Source organism: Eptatretus burgeri, chromosome 7, assembly GCF_056783735.1.
Source record: "Eptatretus burgeri isolate ZD-2024b chromosome 7, Ebu_testis_v1, whole genome shotgun sequence".
In the NCBI taxonomy this organism is placed as follows: Eukaryota; Metazoa; Chordata; class Myxini; order Myxiniformes; family Myxinidae; genus Eptatretus; species Eptatretus burgeri.
In genome coordinates, this window is record NC_140967.1 from 91,231,026 (window position 1) to 91,256,317 (window position 25,292).

Here is a 25,292-nt window from a genome sequence, read left to right on the forward strand (position 1 = left end):
CACAAGGTTTTTGGGTTGTATATAGGACGTACTGTAGTCGGTAAACCACACCGAACTCCAATCAGTCGATTTCCGAAAAATTGCTGATGTCGGCCAAGCACTAATATATTGTGTGTGTGTGTGTGTGTGTGTGTGTGTGTGTGTGTGTGTGTGTGTGTGTGTGTGTGTGTGTGTGTGTGTGTGTGTGTGTGTGTGTGTGTGTGTGTGTGTGTGTGTGTGTGTGTGTGTGTGTGTGTGTGTGTGTGTGTTGTTCATAAAGCACAATATATTCTCTCTGCAAACTCGCCGACCCCGTCTCCACTCTCTTTATCTCTCTTTGACCCATCCTCGCAGCACCCCCTCCTAATAGAGTTCAGCACCCTCCCACACCTCTCTCTGTTTCTCAATCTCTCTCTGTTACTGCACGTATCTGGACAACGGTTATCTCCATACGTGTCTGGATGGTGGTTATGTCCGGACAGGAGTTTGCCTCTGGACATGTCTGGGCAGTGTTTGTCACTGGACTGTGTATATAATTTTGACCGCTAGAAAATGGATTTCAGACATTATTGTGTTTCCATCCTCACTTTTATATGATGCAGAATCATTTTGATGAGACAGTATGAATCATTATTAACGCTCCACAGCACGTTGCCTTCCCTCCCCACCCTTCCTCGCTCCCCTCCCTCCATTCTCTTTCTCTTTCTCTTTCTCTTTCTCTTTCTCTTTCTCTTTCTCTTTCTCTTTCTCTTTCTCTTTCTCTTTTTCTCTCTCTTTTTCTCTCTCTTTTTCTCTCTCTTTTTCTCTCTCTCTCTCTCTCTCTCTCTCTCTCTCTCTCTTTCTCTTTCTCTTTCTCTTTCTCTTTCTCTTTCTCTTTCTCTTTCTCTTTCTCTTTCTCTTTCTCTCTCTCTCTCTCTCTCTCTCTCTCTCTCTCTCTCTCTCTCTCTCTCTCTCTCTCTCTCTCTCTCTCTCTCTCTCCCCGTATTCCCATCAGCGAAGTGACGGGTGGTATTTGCTAGTTCTCAATATATGGCAACGGCCATCATTACCACAAGTTGTCGTTTCGTCTGCAGCCTATGGCCACTGGCTGCATCATTTTATGGAAGTGTGGCTGTGCCACTGATGCAGTGCCCTTGTTACCCAAAAAGTGTCAGCCTTCTTGGGTTGCTTTATGTAGCTTCTTCAGCTTGAGGAGTGTGGGAGGTGTCAATTATTTACATAATCCAAGCCACCTGGGTTTATTTGATGAGGTGAGAGTTAATTGGCTATTCCCTCTGAAGATGCATTTTTCTCTTACATTTTAGCATGATGGGTTTGAGGGTGATAAAACAAATAATAAATTGATAATTAAAACTAGGTATTAAAATAAATATATTAAACCTGAATTAAAATGTACTCAATGTATCTATTTTAAATAACACAATCATATCTTTTCCAGTAAGCCAGATTCAGCATTTCTTATTATTTAAATATATATGAAGGAATTTTTATAAAAGGCACCAACAAGTTAGAATGAAGATTTAGCAAAATGTCCAGAAGTATTCACTAAGCCCTAATCACCTCAAGATAATACATCTTCCCAGTCTGGGAGAAGCAGACTGACTTTTAAAACCTGTATACTATATAAACTTATCGTTAACGTCCATAAGAGTTGACGTTTGACGTTATTATAGGCATTCTGTACATTTCTGGTGCCAGGAAAGAGCATTAACATGTCTCGATTTGAAATATATGTTACAACCATTCAACCAGGTCAGGCTGGGGCTGTCTGAAGGCCAAAGATAAGCTTCACCTGGAGGATGTCAAGACCTGACAAAGTTGGCGCCAGCATCTGAAGAAAAGAAAATACTATGTCTCACTGAACACTATATAAGAACTTAGGATTCTCAATGTATTTGAGTGATCTGGAACGAGTCTTGTATGTCCAGTATCTCCTATACGCATATTAAAGTGTTTGTATGTTGAATAAATGTTCTAATTGTACAGAGGGTTCAGAGATTTCTTCGACACCTCCATTCACAGGTGATAGATGTGGGTGGGTCTATATATACAGATATGTATGTATGTATATATATATATATATATATATATATATACATATATATATATATATACATATATATATATATATATATATATATATATATATATATATATATATATATATATATATATATATATATATATATATATATATATATATATATATACGAGGTGTGTTCAAAAAGTTTCCAACCTTAATTTTTCGTGCCTAAACAAATGAAGCTAGGGAGGCGTGGTTTTGTGCACGTATGTAGGCGATCCTAATCCGTATGCGTGAATATTTTCCCGCCTGCAGAAGCTGTCAGTCGCCGACAGACCACCGATGAGTGAGGAAGTGTAAGTGAGCGCCGTCGGATTTTCGTTTTTGACAAAATGACGGAAAAACTAGAACAACGCTACTGCATCAAATTTTGTGTAAAGCTTGGCGATTCCCAAGTGGAAATGATCCGCAAGATTCAACAGGACTTCGGGAACGAAGAAATGGGCACCACACAGATAAAAGAGTGGTACAACCACTTCAAAGATGGTCGCACATCAGTGGAAAGTGAAGCACGTTCTGGTAGGCCCTCAACATCCCGAAATGAGATCGTCATTGACCAAGTGAGGACCCTGCTGATGCAGGATCGTCGAATCGCGATCAGAGAACTTGCAGACGAGGCGGGCATCAGCATTGGATCCATTCATTCCATTGTGATTGAGGATTTGGGCTTAAGGAGAATCTCAGCGAAGTTCATGCCAAAGCTGCTAACGATCGAGCAGAAGCAACTCCGTTTGGAGATCGCACAGGACATGCTGGAGACTGTGAACAGTGATCCCAACTTCTTCAACACAGTGATCACTGGCAATGAGACCACAGTGATCTGTCATTTTGTCAAAAACGAAAATCCGACGCACTCACTTACACTTCCTCACTCATCGGCAGTCTGTCGGCGACTGACAGCTTCTGCAGGCGGGAAAATATTCACGCATACGGATTACGATCACCCACATACGTGCACCAAACCACGCCTCCCCAGCTTCATTTGTTTACGCCCGAAAAATTAAGGTTGGATACTATTTGAACACACCACGCATATATGGTAGTCAAAATATGATCCGTATCACCAAAACCCCAAAAAATTGCAACAAAACGTTTTATTGTTTTAAATGTTTTCATAGGTCATGCTGCGTGCCAGAAAAAGTCTCGGGTAATCTGACCCCGGTTATTGGGTTAATTTGCATATTTCAAAGATGGCCGCCAGTGAAAATTTCAATGTACTATAAACTTTTTTATAGTTAATTTTAGACCCTATAAATGTATTAGCAACATATGGGAACATGGGGTTTCTGAATCAAATGAATATAGTTTCCCCCGCCTATGACGTACTATGACATAACTATGACGTTTATGACGTCATAGTTACCTTACCTCTCACCTCGATAAGCTCACCTCGACCATACGTGCATCCTATCTACGCTCAGCTACATCTGTGATCTTGCAGACAGACACAGCGTCTCCCCAGTCATAACATTTGACCAGCCCCTATTTTGGAAGGCATTGGAGAGTATCTATAATGCACCACAGGGAAGCCCTCTCAAAGGCATCATCTTGATGCTTGGTACCTTTCATATGTTTATGAACATACTTGGAGCCATAGGTATACTGATGCAGGGCTCGGGACTGAAAGACATTCTTGAAACAGTCTACGGTGAAAAGGCAGTGAAACAAATGTTGAATGGGAAATCGATGCAAAGGGCATTCCATGGACATATGTCAGTAGAGAAATGTCTTTATGGCATGATTGTGTCTGAGCTGATGAGCAGTGATCTTGAATTTGATACCCTAGTGTGACAGTACGAGGACATGTATCTAACGGTCATAGCTAGGGAGACGACCGTGGAATCCCTCGAATCTTCTGACATTCAGCTGAAATTAGAACAGGCGCTGAAGGACAAACAAGACGAGTTGTCATCTCGGTCCTGGACAAGTAAGCTTTGGCTATCATACACCAGCATGGTAAAAACTAGCAGAAAGCTGATCATGGCTGATCGTGTAGACTCCTGGCAAACTCACCTCGGCGCCGTGACTGAATGTCTGCCGATATTCGCTGCTGCAGGACACTTTAACTATCTGAAATTGGCGCACCTCTACTTGCAGAACATGCAACAACTGGAGACAAGCAATCCGGCAGTATAAAGCAAGTACCAGGAAGGCTACCATGTGGTTCGCCGGAGTGATCAGTTCCGGGCTGGACTTGGGTCCAATCTTGTTATCGAACAGACACTTATGCGATCACTCAAATGGACTGGTGGGTTGACCAGGGGCAGTGGCATGACGGAGGAGCAACGTGCCCTGTGGACACTGTCGTCCCCAGTATGTTCGGAATATAATGTAGCCATGCAAGAATTCAATGATTGCACTTACACGTCGAGTGAACAGCACAAGGAGGCCACCAAGTCCAGGATGGAGAGGGACCAGTCAGATCTAGCAAAAATCCAAGAAAAACTTCAGTCATGCAATCCATTCTCTGATGATCCAACCTTGAGAAATGTTGTCACTGGTGTTGTATCCAAGGATGAAGTGAATGTCGACAACTTGAAGGTAGTGGGGAAAGAAGTTGCTGAAAAGCTGAATGGACAACCAGTTTTCACCTACACATGCAAAAGGAAGGACAAAGCGAAAACTCTGGGAGATTCATCTGCTGTCCAGGTTACTGGCGACCGAACTATAGACCCTGCTCTTCTGTTTCAGAGGCTACTTGTCATTTCTCAGGCAGGGAACCTCTCATTAGAGGACGTTCTTGAATATGAATTGTCTCCATTTCCCCCAGCTCTCTTTGAGGCGAAGCACATATTCAGGAAAGCAGACAAGCCACAGCTTGCGAGAGCAATAGATGAATATGCAAACGGTTTGTCTACCGAGGATGAGTCGGACGATGTACCCAAGACGGACCACTTTGTGTTGGATGGTGGCTCACTGATGCATCGTGTTAAGTGGACGAAAGGGAGCACATACGGATCCATAGCTAACGGCTAAGCTGACTTCGTACTCCGCAGTTACGGGAAAGTTACTGTTGTCTTCGATGGTTATTCGGATGAACCATCTATCAAGGACAGCACACACCAGCGTCGTCAAAAGAAACATCATCCCAAAGTCAACTTCACGGAAGACACCATGTTCATGGGGAAAAAAGATGAGTTCTTATCACATGGTTCCAACAAGCAGGAACTGATAAACATCACTAGCCAAAGGCTAAAGGAAAAGGGGTGCACTGTGATAAACGTAACAGGTGATGCAGACTACGACATCGTGCAAGCAGCAGTACGAGTTTCCCAGCTACAGTCAACAACACTGATAGGCGAAGATACGGACTTACTTATTCTGCTACTTCACCATTTTGCTGAAGGTGGCAACCGGGACTTGTACTTCCGATCTGACAAGACGCAGGACCAAAGCAGAGTGTATCACATAAACAGACTGAAGAGCCTCTTAGGATCCCAGGCATCTACCATGATGCTGTTCGTACATGCTTTACTGGATGTGATACGACTTCGCGCATATTTGGGGTTGGCAAGAAATCTCTCTTCCAGAAAGTCATGAAAGGTGATGCTGGTTTGAGGTCATGTGCCCAAGCATTTGCTACACCAGGTCAAAGCACAGATGCAATTGTAGAGATTGGGTACAAGGCAATGGTCCAGGTGTTTGGTGGAAAGGGAACAGATACTCTCACTTCGTTGCGCCACAGCATCTTGACAAAGAAAGTGGTATCGGCTGTGTCGTTTGTTACCCTAGAGCATCTGCTGCTAACTGAAGCGGCTACTAAGCAACATTCGCTCCACACGTATTTCCAGATCATGACATGGATGGGAGAAGAGGCAGATTTGGAAGCAACAGACTGAGGGTGGAAAACAGAGGAGAATCAGTTCATCCCAGTAATGAATGAAATGAATGCCGCACCAGACTCTTTGCTTAAGGTAGTTCACTGCAACTGCACTACTGGGTGCAGTACTCAACGTTGCACATACAGAACCTACGGTCTACCATGCACATCAGCTTGTGGACAGTGCCAAGTGCAGTCATGTAGCAACCCTTTCAATCAAATGTTGGGGGATGAGAATGATAATGATGACAATGACAATGCTGAGATGATCTAGGGCGACAATGAGCGTGGCTTATGGTAAGGCTGTGTGGCATACATACAGATTTCTTTTGGATTGATGACGCCCCATCTATGTAATTACAGGAAAGGGACAGCTTAACTAGTTCAAGGAGTTAAATGATAGCATCACATGTCATGACATATTATAAAACAACAGATTTTCTATGGCATACTCATTTATCTTTTAACTATGACGTCATATACGTCATAGTTACGTCACAGTACGTCATAGGTGGATGGAACTATGTTTATTTGATTCAGAAACCCCATGTTCCTATCTGTTGCCAATACATTTATAGGGTCTAAAATCAACCATAAAAAAGTTTGTAGTACATTGAAATTCTCATTGGCGGCCATTTTGAAAATATTCAAATTAACCCCTTGACCGGGGTCAGATTACCCGAGACCTTTTTTCTGGCATGCAGCATGACCTGTTAAAACATTTAAGACAATAAAACGTTTTGTTGCAATTTTTTGGGGTTCAACCATATATTGACTATATATATATATATATATATATATATATATATATATATATATATATATATATATATATATATATATATATATATATATATGTGCAGACATGCACACAGAATGAGTTGAATACTGCTGGCTGTAATTGGGGTGTTGGCTTGAGGGGGGGGGGGCAAAAAAAAATTCATATACCGAGGGGTTTTGGATGGTGGGAGACTTCAATTCTTTCTATGTAAATATGTGTGGCATTGGGAGATCTTGTGGGAGCGAGTATTCCAAGTCATACCATAATGTTCCTTCGGGATCTTCATCGAAATCGAATAATTTTGACCTTGTCACATCTTCAACTCATCCACCAAGTTTTGTCATCGCTCAATGACAACTTTTGAGATACCCTGCTCACAGACAAACAGACAGGGGTGAAAACATAACGTCCATCCACCTCTGGTGGCGGAAGTAACAATAAAACATTACAGCTTGATCCATGAATCGAGATCCATAAAATGCAACAGAGGTATATTCTTCATGACCTGAGAGGACTCTGTTCCACACCTTAAGAAACCTGCAAATGGAGATTATTGTTGTTGTTGTTGTTTCGAATGTAGCCTATGGCTGCTGGTTGCATCATTTTATGGAAGCGTGGCTGTGCCCATGTTCCGTTGATGCAGTGCCCCTGTTTACCAGCAAGCTGGTCCTCATTTTACCAACCTCAGGATGACAGACTGAGTCAACCCCACCCTGGTGTTATGTGGACGGCACGACACGAACTCGAACTCAAGATCCCAAGATCTTAAACGTCAGCCTTCCCAACCATTAAGCCAACACTGGGGTTTGGAAATCAAAACCATCATAATAACCAACGATAGAGAAGCGCGAGTCTCCGTCAAATGGAACATCACTCGGATGAGTGCCGGTTAGTGAAGACGTTGCCCACCTCGGATGTGTTTACACACGAAAGCTTCGAAAAATAAACGATTTTTTCGGTGGTAAAATAAAAGCAGAACATGAACGCATTAGAAACGTGCGGTGAGTGACATCCCCGTAAGATTAACAATCAGCATCTGAGCTAAAATTCTGTCAACAATAGATAAGAAAATTATGATAATTCCTTTGAAAACTCACCCGTGCGATGTCCCAGGAGACGATGAACAGAATAATCCCTCTCCATGAATTGTCAACGCCGACAAGAAGCTGTTCCTCGGAGTGAGTGCGTGTCACTATTGTGACATCACAATAGAAACAAACGTTTTTTTTTTCACAGCAACCAACGTTGTTTGTTCCACAAAGAAAAATTAACGGTATTTTTCATTTCAAGCGACAATATAATCTCTTCGATGAATGTTTTGCTCTTACAAAAAAATAATTTTTCATCGTCATTCCAAAACAACAATCTTTCAGTCATTCTGAAAGAAAAATAAAAAAAAACGTTTGTTGCTATGGCAACGACGCGTCATTCTTCTCTCACAAAAAGCTTCTCGCGATAATTAAAAAAACGGCTCTTCCAGCCTATCGCGAACACTTGCAGCTCTTCTTCAGATTTAAATCTTATTTTCCTTTATCTATTTTTTCCTCTCATTTTTATTCCCTCGGTGTGAGACGTCGTCGTTTGTTTTCTCTTCGAGAGAGAACGGATGAAATTGCGATGTAAAAGCTGCAAGTCTCAGCGATGGTTTAATTCACAAATTACGTACACAGACGGGAGTGGCGATTTCGATCACGACACTTGTTACGCAATTAGAGGGGTTCTCTCTCATTCACAAGCACGTTGTCGACATTGATCTGTGCCCCCCTACCTCTTCCATATCAAACCCCTTCTTCCTCAGCATTTGTGGGCTTGTCTTGGTCGTGTCATGGCGTCTGTGAGCGTGTTTCCGTTCGTGCTCTGGAGACTTTCCGACATTTATTTTATTATTATTATAATTTTGTTTTAATTTTTTTCCTTACTCTGTCGTGACTATTCTTCCCTGAGGAGTCGACGTTTGATCCTTCAATGGTGAGGGGAGAGGAGCGAGAATGAAGGGGAGAGTGAAGGGTGAAGAGAACGGAAGACACGTCACGTGACCCGCTGAAAGGAAAACCGTGTGACGGTTGGATGGCGCGTGGCGGCCATTCACGGCCTCTTAACAATATTAAACTTCTCTCACGGCTCTTTATTGAAGGTATTTGGTAGTTTCTTTATTCAACATTTAGTTAATTCACTCGGTTTTCCACAATTAGTTGATTTATATTTTTGGAGGTTGTAATTTTTTTTTTAATGCGAAAATGAAGTTTTGGCGGGAAGGAAGTGTCGGTCTGCCTGAGGAAATAGCGACGAGATCGCCGCTGGAAGCCTGGAACAGATATCTTCTCTTTTTTTTCAAGTAATGTAGAGCCGACTTTAGCAGAGCTGCCGTCAACCTACATCACACGAAGAGGGAGAACCAATGGCTGGAGGCCTAATAGGCCCCTGACGGGATTGTACCCGAGCGGGGAGGGGGGGGGGTCAGGGAACCCGGGTAATTCCATGGGAAAAGTTACCTGGTGGTTATTTTTTGAAAGTACATTTTTCATTAAACCTTGTATACCATATGACGGATTATGAATTGAAATAATTGAATTTTTGCAATATCAGCTGCCGACCTGCTGTCACGTGATTTGGACGCCATTTTGTTTGTGCCTCAACGTCGATCAGAAGTACATCAATTTTCCCAATTTTATATCCAACGACATCCGAGTTGAAGACTTCGTGGCCAAAAAGGTTAGTGATGGACATATAGCATATGTTGAAGATTCACCATGAACTGTTAGTTCTGACTGAATTCTACTCGTAAGTTTTCTTTATGCGGAACGAAATCCTAATAGGCTGATGTTACGTCTGTTACGAAAATTGTAAAATTGTCCTTTTTTTTTTTCTTCATGGCTCAAGATATTCCAAACTTCCCATTTATGTTTTTCTTGGTTAATTGTACGGCTAATACAGTAACATAGACCAATAAGAATTATACCCTTTATCGGGGCTAAAATTACCGTAACGGACGTAACATGCCAAAGGGTTACGTCCGTTACGAAGTGGATTCCCTGTCTGTATTTCCCCCACTCCAGTTATTGAGAATTGGAGTGGCTGTCTTCTGATGCCAGACCCACCCATAGACCAAATGGTGCCAAAAAGGTGTAAATAAACAAAGACATAGCTTCTTTGGAAGTAAACAATATTCCCAAAAAAATATACCTTTGGAAATAAACAAAGCCAGAGCTTCAAGAAGAAGTTACTTAATATTGTTACGGCTGTGGAAATTCGCAGAGCACCATATAGGTCCTTAGATCAGTTATGCCGATAAGTCTGTGTTCAGATAGATTTCCCCACCGTTGTCTAATGGGATTATTTGTGTCACCCGGGCTGTGATCTTTGAGGGAGCCCTTTTTCTTTTACTATCGTTATTTTGGACCAACCACCTTCTCCACCACGCCAACCACCAACCACCTTCTCCACAACGCCAACCACCAACCACCTTCACCACCGCGCCAGCCGCAACAACCACAACCAACTTCTCCAAAACTGCCGACATCTCCACAAGCAACGGCAAACTGGTAAACAGAACTGACGCCTGGGATTTCCCCTCCCCCCTTTCCTTGCTTTCCTGTGCTCCAGGACGGGGGAGGGGCAGATCGAGCCAGGGGTCAAAGTTGATGTAAGGTGGGGGCCTGATTTTGGGCGGTAAATGTCCCCAGTGCCACGGCAACAAATTCTTCCCCCGCGCGCCGCGAAGGGAGGGGTGAGGCGGGATGGAAATAAAAGCGAGCGCTGAACGCAGCGTAGAGAGAGTCGAGTGAGATGAGTCAAGAGTCGGGTCGGTCAGTCAGTCTCTCGGGGCTGCGGGTTGTTGAGTGGTGGAAGCGAAGAAAGACAGTTGGGTGGAGGCGCGCGCAACGGATAGCGCATTGGACTTCCAGAGGAAGCGACAATTGAAAGGTTGCGGGTTCGAGTCCCGCAAGAGGAAGGAGCTGCAGAAATTTGTGGAGCCAGAGAGGAGTCGCCAGCCGGGTCACCGTCGAAGGCGCGAGTGGAGTCCGGCGGAGTGCGGGCAGGGCCACCGAGGGTCACCAAACCCGAACCCATCGAGTCGTCTCCAGGGCGACCAGGTAACCTGCTCGGCCTCTTGGAGCTCCTTCGGTCCTCAAAGCTCCAGGTTTATAAAGACCCCGAGAGGTCCAGTCTACCCCCTCGTCTTTGAGGGAGTTTTTCCTTGTTTCTTTGTATGAATGCTGTGGCGCCGAGTCCGTTAAGTAGAACTGTTGATAAGTGACTGTAAATAATAAATAGATGGTCGTAGCGCTTGGTCTTGCTCGCGTCTTGTCCCTACCCCCATCCATTGAATAACTGCATGCGTGTTTTGCATTCCTCGCTTTTGTTGGCTGTATAATTGCATATGTGCATGCTTGAATACGTGCTTTTCTTGCATGAATACCTGACTGCATACGTGTGCTTGTTTAAATGTACCCCGTTCGTTGCGTCTTTTCCTTAATTGAGCTGCCATCTTGCCCTCGGAATATAGTTGGTTTTTCAATAGCCGGTAAAGCGATCGGGTCCAACGGGAGTCGCGATAACACCCCGCTCGGTTATCCCAAAAGGGAGCAAGCTGCATTAAGCGGCTCGTGTCCCAGCAGCCCCGTTGAGGTACAATCTCTCGGTAATCTACCCGCGCGAATAATTAAGTATATCGACAGTTCGGCGATTGACCCTGTAGCGCAGGTAGAGTGCGGACAAGGTTGTGGTGTGGTTAAGAACACACCTGTGGCTGGTTTTCGGCGTTGCTCCGGAAAGCCGCGACTGAATTGTCCGTCCGGTGGGTGTACGGACGAGATTCGGCTAAATGCGGCTGTTTACACACCGGCGGGCGAGAATTCGTAACAATATATTACGCGAGAGCATGGTTATGGTGGATGTCGCTGCACGTTTCTGTCAATTCAGAGGGCGTACGGCCACCGTATGCTCGCCGTAGAGCAAATGTGACTTAGGTCTTAGAAATTGTGGAGACCGAAAACGTGGGGTTGCCATATGGTCTTTGATTTGATGTCGCACGGTGACCTTAAGGGCGCCCTGCGGCGGCCATAGAATTTTCAAGGCAGACACAAGGTAGCCTCAAGGTGCTCGCAAGGCGACCGCAGGGGACCCGAAGGCGAACGTGCGGCCAGACGGACGGTAACGAATGGGTTAATTTATTTATTTTTTTACCAGTTTTTTTTTTCCGGCTTGTCGAATTGCTGCGGCGAACGTAGAAATGAAAAAAGTTATAACTCCGCGTTATAATTCCACGGCGACCTTACGACCTGTAAAATATAGCCAAACGGCATAGGGCCACCCTGAGGCCACCGCAGAAACTCTGCGGCCGCCGCACGTTTCTGTCAATTCAGAGGGCGTACGGCCACCGTATCCTCTCCGTAGAGCAAATGTGACTTAGGCCTAACAACACGCTCGTGGTTGTGGGTTCAAATCCCATAGTGTTGTGTTCATTTTTTTTTTCTTTTTTGGGTGTCTACTAGGCTATACTACCCTTGTCATACGTACTGGCATGCGTTCAGTAAGATTCGAATCCTAAATCTGGCCTGAATCATCATACCAGCGCAAGAACTGGTGTTCCCACAGCTTTTCAATTAATAATATGTCTCGTGTTTCAATGTCGTCATTTAGGTCTCGTGTTTTAATGTCGCATATTTTAATATTTTACACAATCTTGCAGATGGCCAATTCGGCGGCGGAAAGGATGCGGACAGCGTATGTCGGCGCAAAAGAAACATGACGAAAGAAGAAAAAAAAACGCAGAACATCATAAGCACTACTGTGCCCAATGGGATAACAAGAAAAATCGCGAAGAAAGGGCAAAAGCAAAGCATAGGATGCAAAAAAATGCACGAGAAAAGAACATTGCAATCGCCAACATCTGGTAGTCCATCGCAAGCCTTCAGATTGGCCCAGTTTTGGGAAAGCGGTAGGTCGTGCCGGTTAAGCTTTACCAACCAGCCCATGAAAAAAAACTTTGTGTTGTGAAAAAGCTGGCAGAGAAGTTCGGTGTGGGAAGTGGACTGACGAAGTTGAAGCAGAGGCAGTTTTCTCCAGCAACTGAGGAAGCTGTCCGTTCATTTTACCTAAGTGATGAAGTGTCGAGACAGATGCCCGGTAGGATAGACGTGGTAACTGTTCGGATTGATGGCCAAAAGCAAAAGCTACAGAAAAAGCTTATGATCATGAATGTGATGGATACGTGCAAGTTAATCAGATTGGAGAATCCTGAAATGGAGATCGGAAAACCAAAGTTTGCATCGCTGCGACCAGTTAATGTACTACCGGTGTCGGAGAAAGATCAGAATGTGTGCTGTTGTTCCTATCATGAGAACTTCGACCTTCTCGTGAGAGGAATTCAAAAATGCGTGCCACTCCTGCCAAACAGTGAGGACTTGATAGCAAGAACGGTCTGCGGATCCAACCTGTCATGCCATATCGGGGACTGTACCCAGTGTAGTGATTGCGATTCTAAAGTTCAGAACATCTTCCAGGAAAGCCACCTTAGTGAAGAGCTGAGCTGCTCCTATCTCCAATGGAATGATCAGTACAAGAAAGTTGAAATTACTTCAACGATTAAGTTGGCCAATGAAGAGCTCCTCAAACAACTCGCCGTTATGAGGAGACACGTCTTCATAGCCAAATGCCAGTTGCACTAGATAAAACTCCTGAAGGAACACCTTGGCGGAAAACAAGCTGTGCTACAAGAAGATTTTTCGGAAAACTTCTCTTTGAAGCATCAAAACGAAATCCTGGCTGCTCACTGGCGAAACGACAGCGTGACACTTTTCACAGCGATGCTTAATACGCCTGATGGTGTTCGGTCGTATGTGGTGGTAAGTGATGACAAGTACGCTGTTGCTGCATTCAATCGCAAAATCCTGGAAGCGGCAAACCAAAACGAGAACGAGACCATTGAAAAACTACATATCTTTTCCGACGGCGTCGGCAGTCAATTCAAAACCGGTATAACCTGAACCTCCTGCTGTGGCCACAAAAATGTCCGGCACCCTTACGGACATTGGCTGGTCTTTTTTTGGAACAGCACATGGTAAAGGCCCAGTCGACGGTGTTGGTGGAACGGTGAAGAGGGCAGTGTGGCGACGGATCCTTCAAAGACAAGTAGTTGTCCAGGATGCCGCTCAGTTCGCTAAGGTCGCTCAAGAATGCTGTCCAGGTGTGACCATATTGTATGTTCCATCGTCGGACATCGACATCGTGCGGCAGGAATTGGACACCATCTGGGCCGAAACGGAACCGAGCGCAATCCCACAGCTTAGGGTGCATCATTTCTTCAAGTGTGTTGGACCTGGCTCTTTTCAAGAGGCAGTGATCAGCCCTTTCCTCAGGCTGTTAGGGTTAGTGCTGCAGCCACCCTCTAAGATCATCCAGCTGGTAAAGGCAGCATTTGTTTAAACATTTACATTTATTTATTCATTTACAGCATTTAAACATTTACATAAATGTTTAACAAAACAATGAATCCATTTATTTATATTCTCTGAAATTGACTAAGTTTTGCCTGTAGTAGCTCATCAGTTGCTCAGTTACACCGTGGCAGATGACCAGCTTGAAAAATGATGAATTCCCCACTAAAAAGTAGTTTAACTGGTTTTTATTCAAGTTGAAATGTGTCTACACCCCTGTTTTGGCCAATCATTCATCAAGCAGTGTCTATACATTGTGGTAGCATCTCCGGACGTTTATTAATAAACGTCCAGAGATGTTACGTCCATTACGCTCAGTTGTTACGTCCGTTACATGACATTTGCCATAGTACTGCCTACTCGGTATCATTAATTCCTCAAATAAATACTGGAAATACAATGACTTACCTATACCAAGCTGCTATACCAGATTTAGTCTTTTGTCGTAGAACACTTCACAGAAATTTGTGAGCAAAACGATCATCATGCGAAAGGGGGTATTTTGACGGTTACGTGCGTTACGAAGATTCATCATACCGTAGCACTCTGGCAAAAATTCTTAATCTCATATAATTACCATTTCCTGGCACCTTTGTGTTCACTGCACAAAATAAACTAATACATTTGGTACGATAACCTTGTTCTTCATGAAATATTTTTGAGAACTGCCAATAAGTTCTGTCTGAATGTTACGTCCGTTACGGTGGAATTACCCACCCGGCGATTTGCTTATTTATTTATTTATTTAAAAAAAATTTCATTAATTGGTTGTTTTTTTTAGGGTTGGGATTTTTGAGGCGAAGGGACGAGGGATGTTTGTCCTGAGTTACTTTTCAAAATGACAATAAAGATCTGGCCCAGCAGGCACACATTATTATCACGTGATGTAATTATGAAATTCATGTAAATTACTTCATGGAATCATCGCTTACACTTCGGTTTATGCTTTAAAAGTGAATTTTTTCACTGCTAAATACTGAACTGGCGAAGGTGCCCGTCGCTTTGCTGATGGATTTAATCAAAAGATGGCATGCTGTACTTCACCAACATTCTGCTCTCTTCACCCGATCATTAACTTGCCCGAGGTCATCTTCCATCTGTTTGGAAGTCAGCTAACATCACGTTCGTGAAACATCTTTACTGCTCCTACAGTTTGTGCATATGGCACACTTTTTTGTGTATTAATTATGTACGTATATTCATGAATTACGCACGATTAGAATGTAACTTTTGACTCTTGAGACTGCTCAGACCCTTTCGACCCTTGAGACCCAAAAGACCCAGATGTCCCAAAAGACCTTGAAGCTCCGAAAATCCAAAAAGTTCATAACGAGGACCCAAAACATCCAGAAGAACCAAAAGACTAAGATGACCCAAAAGTCCCCGAGGACCCCAAAGACATACATTGAATTGGGACCTCCCGTCGCTTGGGCCCATAAGTCCCCGAGGACCCAGAAGGCCCATAAGTCCCCGAGGACCCAGAAGGCCTATAAATCACCGAGGACCCAAAATTCCTTGAGGACCCAAAATACCCCAAGGACCCAGAAGTCCCCGAGGACCCCAAAGACAGAATTGGGATCTCCCGTCGCAAGGACCCAAAAGACACAAAAGGAACCAAAAGTCCTTGAGGACCCCAAATACTTAAATGACCCAAAAGTCCACGAGGACCCAAGAAAAATCCGAAGACCAAAAGACTTCAAAATAAAGATGCTGCAGGAGGAGAGAGACACAGTCGGAGATGAAGGCTCGAAGCGGGACAGAAGTGAGAGAGGCAGGATCGGCGGTCAAAAAAGCAAGGCATTACGGCTGGCTTTCCTTCGACGCATGAAGAAGACTGCACAATTCTTGTGTTCATGCTGAGGCGAGTTTGCCCGTGTGTGGGACCAGCGCCAAACCTCATGTCGAGCCATCGGGGGGGGAAGAGACTGTGCTATTCTTAAAGCAGAAGATCGACGAAGAGGCTGCATGGCGGTTGGTGAGCCCTGGCGTTGAATTCCGCCTCACAAATTACCTCCCGTACGTTCCCCGCCCAGAGAGTGGCTCGGCACCATTTTGGGCGCGTCCTCCCGCGCAGTGACGAAGTGGTTTGGTGACCTTCAAGCCACTGAGACTATCTCCTGGACCCGAAGCTAAATGCCCAAATAAAGGAGGGGTTTTTCTTTGTTTTAATTCTGTCCCCTTGTTTGCATTCAAGTCTGTGTGGAGGTGCCTCAAAATTGGATTTAGGTTACCTCACGTCTTGATTCGTTTCCATTGTGATTGTTGATTTCTCTGTTTATTAAATCATTATTTATTTAAGTTGCTGTTGTCCGTGTATCTGTTGTGGGTTCGAGAGTAAAATCCCTGTCCTGTGCTACTATCCTGGTGAAGCGCCGAGCTGTTTCTTTCCTGCGCGTGCCATAATCTCTGAGAATCTTGTCGGTAAGCCTCCAAGGGAGAACTGTTTGGCCATCTGTCCAGGTAGAGGCTAACCCTCTGGACATGACAATATTTACAACAATAATAAGAATACCAGTATCACATGGCAATAATATAATAACGAACATAGAAATCCTCGTGCTGGCCCGAAGCACATCTGGGGCTGGGCTTGGTGAAAGGCAAGCTAATTATTAAGCAGTACAGCAGTTGGGTATGCAACAAGGTTGTGAAGACCAATGAAAATTTGATCCATCGGAACAACGGGCCCACTGGTATAAACAAACAAATCAACACAAATTGAGCTTCACATTTCAGATACAGAATGTTACTGTAGAACACCGATTCTCTGTAAAAATCAGAATATCAGTGAATACAAAACTGTCTGATTCTGATGTACCATACTCTGTTGCAGTGTCAGTACTGCCGAAGAAGTTTCTTGCCAAGGATTATGCAAGGCGGTTTGCCATTGCCTTCAAAACAGTAGTTAAGGCAGGATTTTGTAATTTGTTCATGGTGCTTAGCTGTAGCTCAACCACTCTTCGCGAAGGACACTGTGGGATATTTGATGTCGACCAACTAATGCAAGCAGATGGAACAAGGATAGCACACATTGTGTGCTATCCTTGTGTTCATTGTGCATCGACGGATAGCACACACATTGATGCATCGTTCTGCATGTGAAACACCAATTTGGCAGTTTATAGCTGGGTAAGGATTTATAACCAGGCTATGCAGCTTGGAGCTGACTTTCAGTACCTTCAAGCCATCCTCCGAGTTATATACTGTATATATATATATATATAAAATGATGTGGAAACAATTTTTCCAAATGAACCTTTTTTTTCCATGAACAATGTTCATTCATCCAAATGATCACTGTATGAATGGAATATCGACAAAAAACATGTACAGATCAAAACTCACTGGTTGCATAAGTATTCAGCCCCTTCTGTCAGTGCTTGGGTAGAAGCACCTTTTGTAGCAATGAGGGCAATGAGTCTTTTTGGGTTGGTCTCTACCATCTTTGTACAATGAGATGGTGAAATCTTTGCCCATTCTTCACGTAAAACTTGCTCCTGTTTTGTCAAGTTTGAAGGGGATCGTCGATGGACTTCAATCTTCAAGCGTCACTATAAATGTTCAATTGGATTCAAGTCTGGACTTTGGGCCACTCAAGAACAATTATTTTCTTCTTATTCAGCCACTCCAATGTGGCTTTAACTTTGTGCTTCAGATCATTGTCCTGCTTAAATGTGAATCTCCTACACAGTTTCAGATTAATGGCTGACTCAAGCAGGTTTTCATCAAGGATTCTCCTGGACTTTGCACCATCATTTGTCCCTTCTATCTTGACAAGCTTGCCAGTCCCTGCTGATTAAAGGCAGCCCCATAACATGATGCTGCCACCATCATGCTTGACAGTAGGGATGTTGTTAACTTGGTGATGTGCAGTGTTGGCATTACGCCAGACATAACGCTTTGAATTTCGACCAAAAGTTCAATTTTTGCCTCGTCTGATCACAAAACCTTTCTCCACATGCCTGCAGTGTCACTAAGATGCTTTTTGACAAACTCCATAAAAGCTTTTAGATGTGTCTTTTTCAGTCATGGTTTCTTTCTTGTTCTCTGTCCATAGAAGCCAGCTTTGTGAAGGGAACGGGATGTTGTTGATTGATGAACACTGACCCACATGTCGGGCAAAGAGCCTTGCAGATCTTACAAAGTCATTGTTGGATTTACAATGACATCCCGAACCAGTTTCCTGTTTGCCTGGCTGCTGAGTTTGGATCAGCGACCTGATCTGGGTCGAGTCTGGTTGGTATGATCTGTCTTCCACCTCTTAATAATGGATTTCACTACGTATACCCAATCAGATAATGAGTGATTTTGAAATCTGCTTATAACCCTCTCCTGAACGGTGCTTCTCCACCACTTTATGTCTGACTTCTTTGAAAAGCTCCTTGGTCTTCATGTTTGCCTTGTTGCTTGACCAAGTAAGTTGAACCTTAAAACTCCAGAGATAAGTGGGGGAGCTTAAATCTTACCACCGATTACATACAGGTGAAACCTATTACACAGATTTTGTAACCTTTCAAACAAATAATTACCCTCGCTGAAGGAGAGGGTATTGCACTTGGGTCAGTTTGTTTGTTTGTTTGTCCGCACAGAACGTTCGTGTTTTTCTCCGCAACCGTTTGTCGGATTGAGATGAAATTTTCACAATAGGTGCGACTACTCATGATTATGATGTCATTGGTCACATGGTGTGGCAGCCATGTGGGAAAAACTTTGAACCCCTGTATCTCTGAAACCGCACCGAGGAAAAAAAAAATTGAAACTTGGCACACAGCAGTTACTCCTCATGGGGAATGAGTGATTTTTTATGACATCATAATTGCAAATGTAGAACACTACATCTGATCAGTATGAAAATTTTTGAGGGTCATCTAGGGATAAAATGGTTCACAGAAAAAAAAATTGATGACGTTATCGGTCATGTGATTCGGCAGCCATATTCTTTAAAAAAAAAAAAAAAACATTCAAAAAATCTTCTCTGAAGTGGCTGAACAGATCGAGGTGAAAATTCACACGTATGACATTCTGTCCATTTGGAAAAAAAAAAGGTTCACACATATGACGTCTTCGGTCACATCGTTTGGCAGCCATATTGAATTTACCCAAAAACCTATAAAAAAAATCTTCTCCAGAACGGCTGGCCAAATCAAGGGGAAACCACACAAATGTTCCCCAAGCCATGTGTGTACAAATTTGTAAAGGAATTAATTGATAGTTTACATGGCTGGGCTGCCATATTGGATTGAAGAAAAATATGAAATAATGTTTTCTCTGGAACTGCTTAATCAATCGACATGAAACTTCAGGCCCAGTCACACCTTGACATTTTAGCCAGCAATGGCAGCGTATTAAAATGTATGTAAAACGCTGGCTTACGTTGAACTTTTGATGTTTTTTTTTTAAAGATTCGGACGTATTCATAAGACTTGGTCTTATGCATAACGTATTAGTAACGGACACAAAACGTTTCGTTGTGTTATAGATAACTTATACCAACGAATGCTGAACCTGTTGTCGGCCTTCACAACCTATGCCCAATGATAGTCTAACTTATGCATAGCGCGCTGCACGTATCGCCGACGATCACGTGGCGTAGCCTATTAAAAGGCTGCCGCACAACGATTCAAATCATAACCGCTGCAGAAATGGAAGTGTCAACATCGCAGTCACACCTTGGCGATCTTGCCAGCGTATGCCGACCTCTGAAAAATGCGTATAAAACGCTGGCGCACGTCGAATACGGTATGGGTAAGTTTGGTATACGTGAATAGAACGCTAAAGTACGCTATCGTACGTCGTATTAAATGGAGTACGTCTTGTAATTTTAAACATGTTGAAAATTTTACGACGTACTTGCCGTATGACACACGCTCTGCATGCGATGGGAATAAGTTGTACGCACGATATGCGATCGTTGACACACATCGACACACGTTACTTGTAAGGTGCTCATAAGTCGAAACACGTCAAGGTAATGGTTAGCGTCAGTGTTCCAGACTCCCTGTTTTTTGTTTTTTGTTTTCCTTCGGTATGACGGTGTTCAGTGTACAGTGCGGTTATGTTTTAAATCGTTGAGCGGCAGCCTATTAATTATATGATATGATAACCGCACTAGAAATTGAAGTGTCAAAATCACCATCATACCGAAGGAAGGAAGAAAAAAAAAAACAAAAAAAAAACAGGGAGTCTGGAACACTGACGCTAACCATTACCTTGATGTGTTACGACTTATGAGCACCTTACAAGTAACGTGTGTCGATGTGTGTCACCGATCGCGTAACGTGAGTACAACACGTTACTCATAGGTTAGAAATAAGTTTCGGGTACGCTAAACATTACCTCGACGTGTTTCGACTTATGAGCACCTTACAAGTAACGTGTGTCTGTGTGTCAACGATCGCGTAACGTGGCTACAACTTCTGGCCAGCGTTATACGGAACGTGTGAGTCATACGCTGGCATGTCTCAAAATTTCAAGCATGGAAAATTTGAGGACAACCGAAAAGTACAACGTTTAAAGCCAGCGTACTACGACGTATGGCAGTGTTTTTCAGTGTGCTCTCAATGCTATCTAAACTTACCCATAACGTATTCGACGTGTACCAGCGTTTTAGACAAATTTTCCAAAAATCGGCATAAGCTGGCTAAAACGTCAAGCTGTGAATGGGCCTTTAACAATTATGATCAAGTCATGATGGGGAATAAGTGTTTTGAATTTCAACTTGATTGGACGCATGGTCTGATTGCCAGAATTATTTGTTTTTTTTTTATCTGCATTCTTTTGTGTTTAAAAAAAAAAAAAATATATATATATATATATATATATATATATATATATATATATATATATATATATATATATATATATATATTGAATAAGGCTCACTTGGCTGTGCCTGGATGGGTTTGAGGGTAGAGGAGTAGCAGCTGAAATATGAATCCTATCCAGGTTCCTCCTGATGACTTCATCTTTGCTTTTTACTTGTTCAGGTTCCTTCTGATTACTCCAATGCAGGACTGTACCTATTTGGTCTTCCATTTGATTTGAATTGAATTTTTTAAAATCCCATTCTAAATTCAATTGAATAATAATAAAATAAAAAAACGTCATGGGTCAGGGTCAGGTGTCAGATCAAAGCAGGACATCTTGGTACCTGGTCATTACTGCCAGCAGTTATAAAGTGTCAGTTTCAATTATGTCTCATTAATTATGTAGCACACCAGTGTTACATACACCACACAAAAGTTCTGGCAAGGGTCTGCAATCTCTGATTGCTCTTTCTAGTTTTCTGATGTTATTTAGGGTCAATTAGGCAACGGGGTTGAATACTTATGCAACTGAGAACCATCTAATGTTCCCTGTTAATCTGACTTGATCACATTTTATCTCCATTTTTTTAGCTTTTTACCTCTGCCACCAAAGTTGGATGGAGGTTGTTTTCACCTGTTTGTCTGTCTGTCTCTTTGTTACTTACGAAATCTAAAGATTTGGCAGTTTATAGCTGGGTCAGGATTTATAACCAGGCTATGCAGCTTGGAGCTGACTTGGAGCGAAATCTAAAGATTTCGTAAGTATATTGATGCCTTCCGTTTCTGTTTGTTTGTTCGTTTTGCAAGATATGTTAGTCAGTTTGTATGCTTTTTTTAAATTTTATTTTATTTTTTGTTTGTCTGTAATCACGTATAAAAAATTCTGCAGAGCAGAGTTATCATCGGAAATTTTTGTAACTTCGCATATCAGAGGCCTATAGAGGTCCCTTTCAGTGCACAAAATTTTGAAGGTCAAGGTCAAAGGTCAAGGTCACTTTGGCGCAAATCAGGGGAGTCGACGAAACCCTTATTTTTTGAGTAATTTTGATCGGATCGTCTTCAAACTTCATGGGAATATAGTTCATGGTCTGTCGCTCAGCTGATTAATTTTTGGTGGCGATTGGCCTTGACCTTCATGGTTAGCGCCTCAGGTCAAACATATTTGACCCCAAGGTCAAATTTTCAAGTTTTAGGAACCATATCGTGTAGTACCTCAAATTGAACAGCTCGATGAGTGCTTTCTAGATATGTCAAGCTTGAGACATTATGACGTCATTTGGTGACGTTATGAGGCAAAAGCATATTTTTCATGGTTACTCTGTAGAACGATTCTCATCGGAATCTCTCGTAGGCAGATATTCCTCAAGGAGTCGCTCCTGGTGGATAGCAGCTCTGTTCACCTCAGTGTGACCTTAAAGAAGTCACACGTGGTCACCTATTGGCAAGATACGGGTCACCCTACGGGTGACATTGGTTTATTTGTTTGTTTGTAGGCACGATAACTCGAGAACGGAAGAAGCTACCAATGTCAAATTACACCAAGTGATTCAGGAGGGTGATGGCAAGTGCTGATTATATTTTGGTCGAAATCGGTCAAGGTCACAGTGAGGTCAAATATTCGATTTTTGATGGTTTGGTACAGATAACTCGAGAACGGAAGAAGCAACCAATGTCAAATTACACCACATGATTCAGGAGGGTGATGGAAGCCTGGTGTTGGCGCAGTGGTTAGGGCAGCGGCTTGGGATCCAAAAGGTCCTGAGTTCAAGCCCCGTTGGGCCACTGAATTAATACACCAGGGGGTGGACTCAGCCTGTCATCCTTCCGAGGTCGGCGAAATGAGTACCAGTGTACTGGGCCGGTGTATACCCCGGTTAAAATAGGTGTACCATATCCCTGTGTCGTAAGAGGCGACCAGGGTTGCGTCAGGAAGGGCATCCGGCGTAAAACATGTGCCAAATCACTATGCGGATCATACAGATGATCCGCTGTGGCGACCCCAAACGGGAGCAGCCGAAAGAAGAAGAAGAAGATTCAGGAGGGTGATGGCTAGTGCTGATTAGATTTTAGTCAAAATCGGTGAAAGGTCAAGGCCACAGTGAGGTCAAACATCCAAAACATTCGATTTTTGATGGTTTGGTACAGTATCATCGTAGAAACTTCTGGTTTGCGTCGCTACCTTCTCTCGAGACAGCTTTTATAAGACAAGGTCAAAGGTCAAAGGTCAAGTTGACGATTTCGTAAGTACCAGTCTATGATTGCTTGTTTGTTTGTTTGTAGGCACGATAACTCGAGAACGGAAGAAGCTACCAATGTCAAATTACACCATGTGATTCAGGAGGGTGATGGGTTGTGCTGATTAGATTTTGGTCAAAATCGGTCAAAGGTCAAGGTCACAGTGAGGTCAAATATTCGATTTTTGATGGTTTGGTACAGATAACTCGAGAACGGAAGAAGCCACCAATGTCAAATTACACCACGTGATTCAGGAGGGTGATGGCTAGTGCTGATTCGATTTTGGTCAAAATCGGTCAAAGGTCAAGGTCACAGTGAGGTCAAACATCCAAAAAATGATAACTCGAGAACGGAAGAAGCTACCAATGTCAAATTACACCACGTGATTCAGGAGGGGGGTGGCTCGTGCTGATTAGATTTTGGATAAAATCGGTCAAAGGTCAAGGTCACAGTGAGGTCAAATATTCGATTTTTGATGGTTTGGTACAGATAACTCGAGAACGGAAGAAGCCACCAATGTCAAATTACACACGTGATTCAGGAGGGTGATGGCTAGCGCTGATTAGATTTTGGTCAAAATCGGTCAAAGGTCAAGGTCACAGTGAGGTCAAACATCCAAAACATTCGATTTTTGATGGTTTGGTACAGAATCATCGTAGAAACTTCTGGTTTGCGTCGCTACCTTCTCCAGAGACAGCTTTTATTAGACAAGGTCAGAGGTCAAGTTGACGATTTCGTAAGTACCAGTCTATGACTGCTTGTTTGTTTGTTTGTTTGTGAACAAAATATCTCAAAAAGTTATGGGCGGATTTTGATGAAATTTGGTGCATAGGTTGGGTATGTGACAAGGACGAGATTATATTATTACATTTTGGTGAAGATCTGAATCTGGATCCAATAAATTTTTAAGTGATTCTTCACCATTGAGAGATAGGGCTAAACTTATATATAGCACGATATTACAAAAAAGTTGTGGACGGATTTGGATGAAACTTGGTGAACAGGTTGAGTGTGTGACCACGACAAATTGATTTGATTGTGGTGAAGATCCGAATCCGGATTCGCCGACTCGAAATTTTTAAGTGTTCTTCACCATTGAGAGAAAGGGCCAAAAACGATAGAGTACTGTATGTAGAGCATGATATTTCAAAAATTTATTGGGCCCAATATGTACTCGTGGATCAGGCATTGCGTGGCGGAGGTATGCGCTCTCCTTATTGCCCTTATAGTCTTTTCTAATTGTATACTTTCTTGATGGCGTGTGCATCTGGTATGAATGGCGTGCGTCCATTTCTGTCTTTCCCTTTCCTTCTTTCAATTCCTTCAGATTTTTGCATTCTGTCACTACCGATGTGTATCTTCTCACTCGCTCTGTACTCTGTACGCCTGGAATTAGGCACTCATCAAAGAGAAAAAAAAAGTCATGAGAAGAGAATTTGAAAACTCCAGCGGTTGTGAAAAAATTGCGAAAACTGTAGAGGTGGGGGGGCGTCCCAAGCCCCCCCCTCTCCACACCTACAGTGCAGTTATGGCTAAACTCTTAACTATTACTGTAATACTGTGTATGTCTACCATAGTGGAGATCAAATAATAATATTGTTACGGTTGTGGAAATTCGCAAACCACCATTCAGGTCCCGTAGGTGAGATATCTCTGCAAGTACATGTGTCGTTAGCCCCAAACCCGTTGTTTCGAGGGAATAAATGTGATTCATTCGGGCTGCGACGCTTTGAGATAGCCGTTTTTCTGTTCTATCTTTAATTTGAACCAACCACGTCTCAACCGCCATCACACAACAACCACCAACCACAACGCCGCTTCACAACAACAACGCCAACAGCCACGACCTTTACCTTCACAACTCACTCCCACATCATCGCATCATGCCATTCCCAAACGCACCATGACCATCAAACCACCACCATAAACCCTCCACCACCCTCACCTCCCTCCTTCTACCGCCATTCCCACACAACCTGTGAGCACCGAGCGTCGGGCTGTCCTGGGCTCGTACAAGATACGCGCCGAGCCGCGAGTGCAAAATGCGGCCTTTCTGAGGAGAATTCGGATCAGGAATGCTACACGCCCACTTCTGATCCGTCCAATCAGCAAGCGCGGGGCGGCTTGGCCCCGCCTCCAGGCGTGTCTGTGT

The 25,292-nt window shown here is 43.3% G+C and overlaps 1 long non-coding RNA gene across 2 annotated transcripts in view; it reads left to right on the plus strand.

The window, feature by feature from the left end:
- The first annotated feature begins 8,598 nt into the window (after window positions 1-8,598).
- LOC147023786 (uncharacterized) overlaps window positions 8,599-25,292 on the plus strand; it is a 40,078-nt gene continuing 23,384 nt past the window's right edge. The window contains exons 1-3 of one of the 2 annotated variants that reach the window (XR_015060368.1): window positions 8,599-8,797; window positions 9,250-9,375; window positions 18,157-18,339. This is a non-coding gene — a long non-coding RNA (uncharacterized LOC147023786). The remainder of the gene's footprint in view (window positions 8,798-9,249; window positions 9,376-18,156; window positions 18,340-25,292) is intronic. The other variant, XR_015060369.1, reaches the window with a different exon arrangement.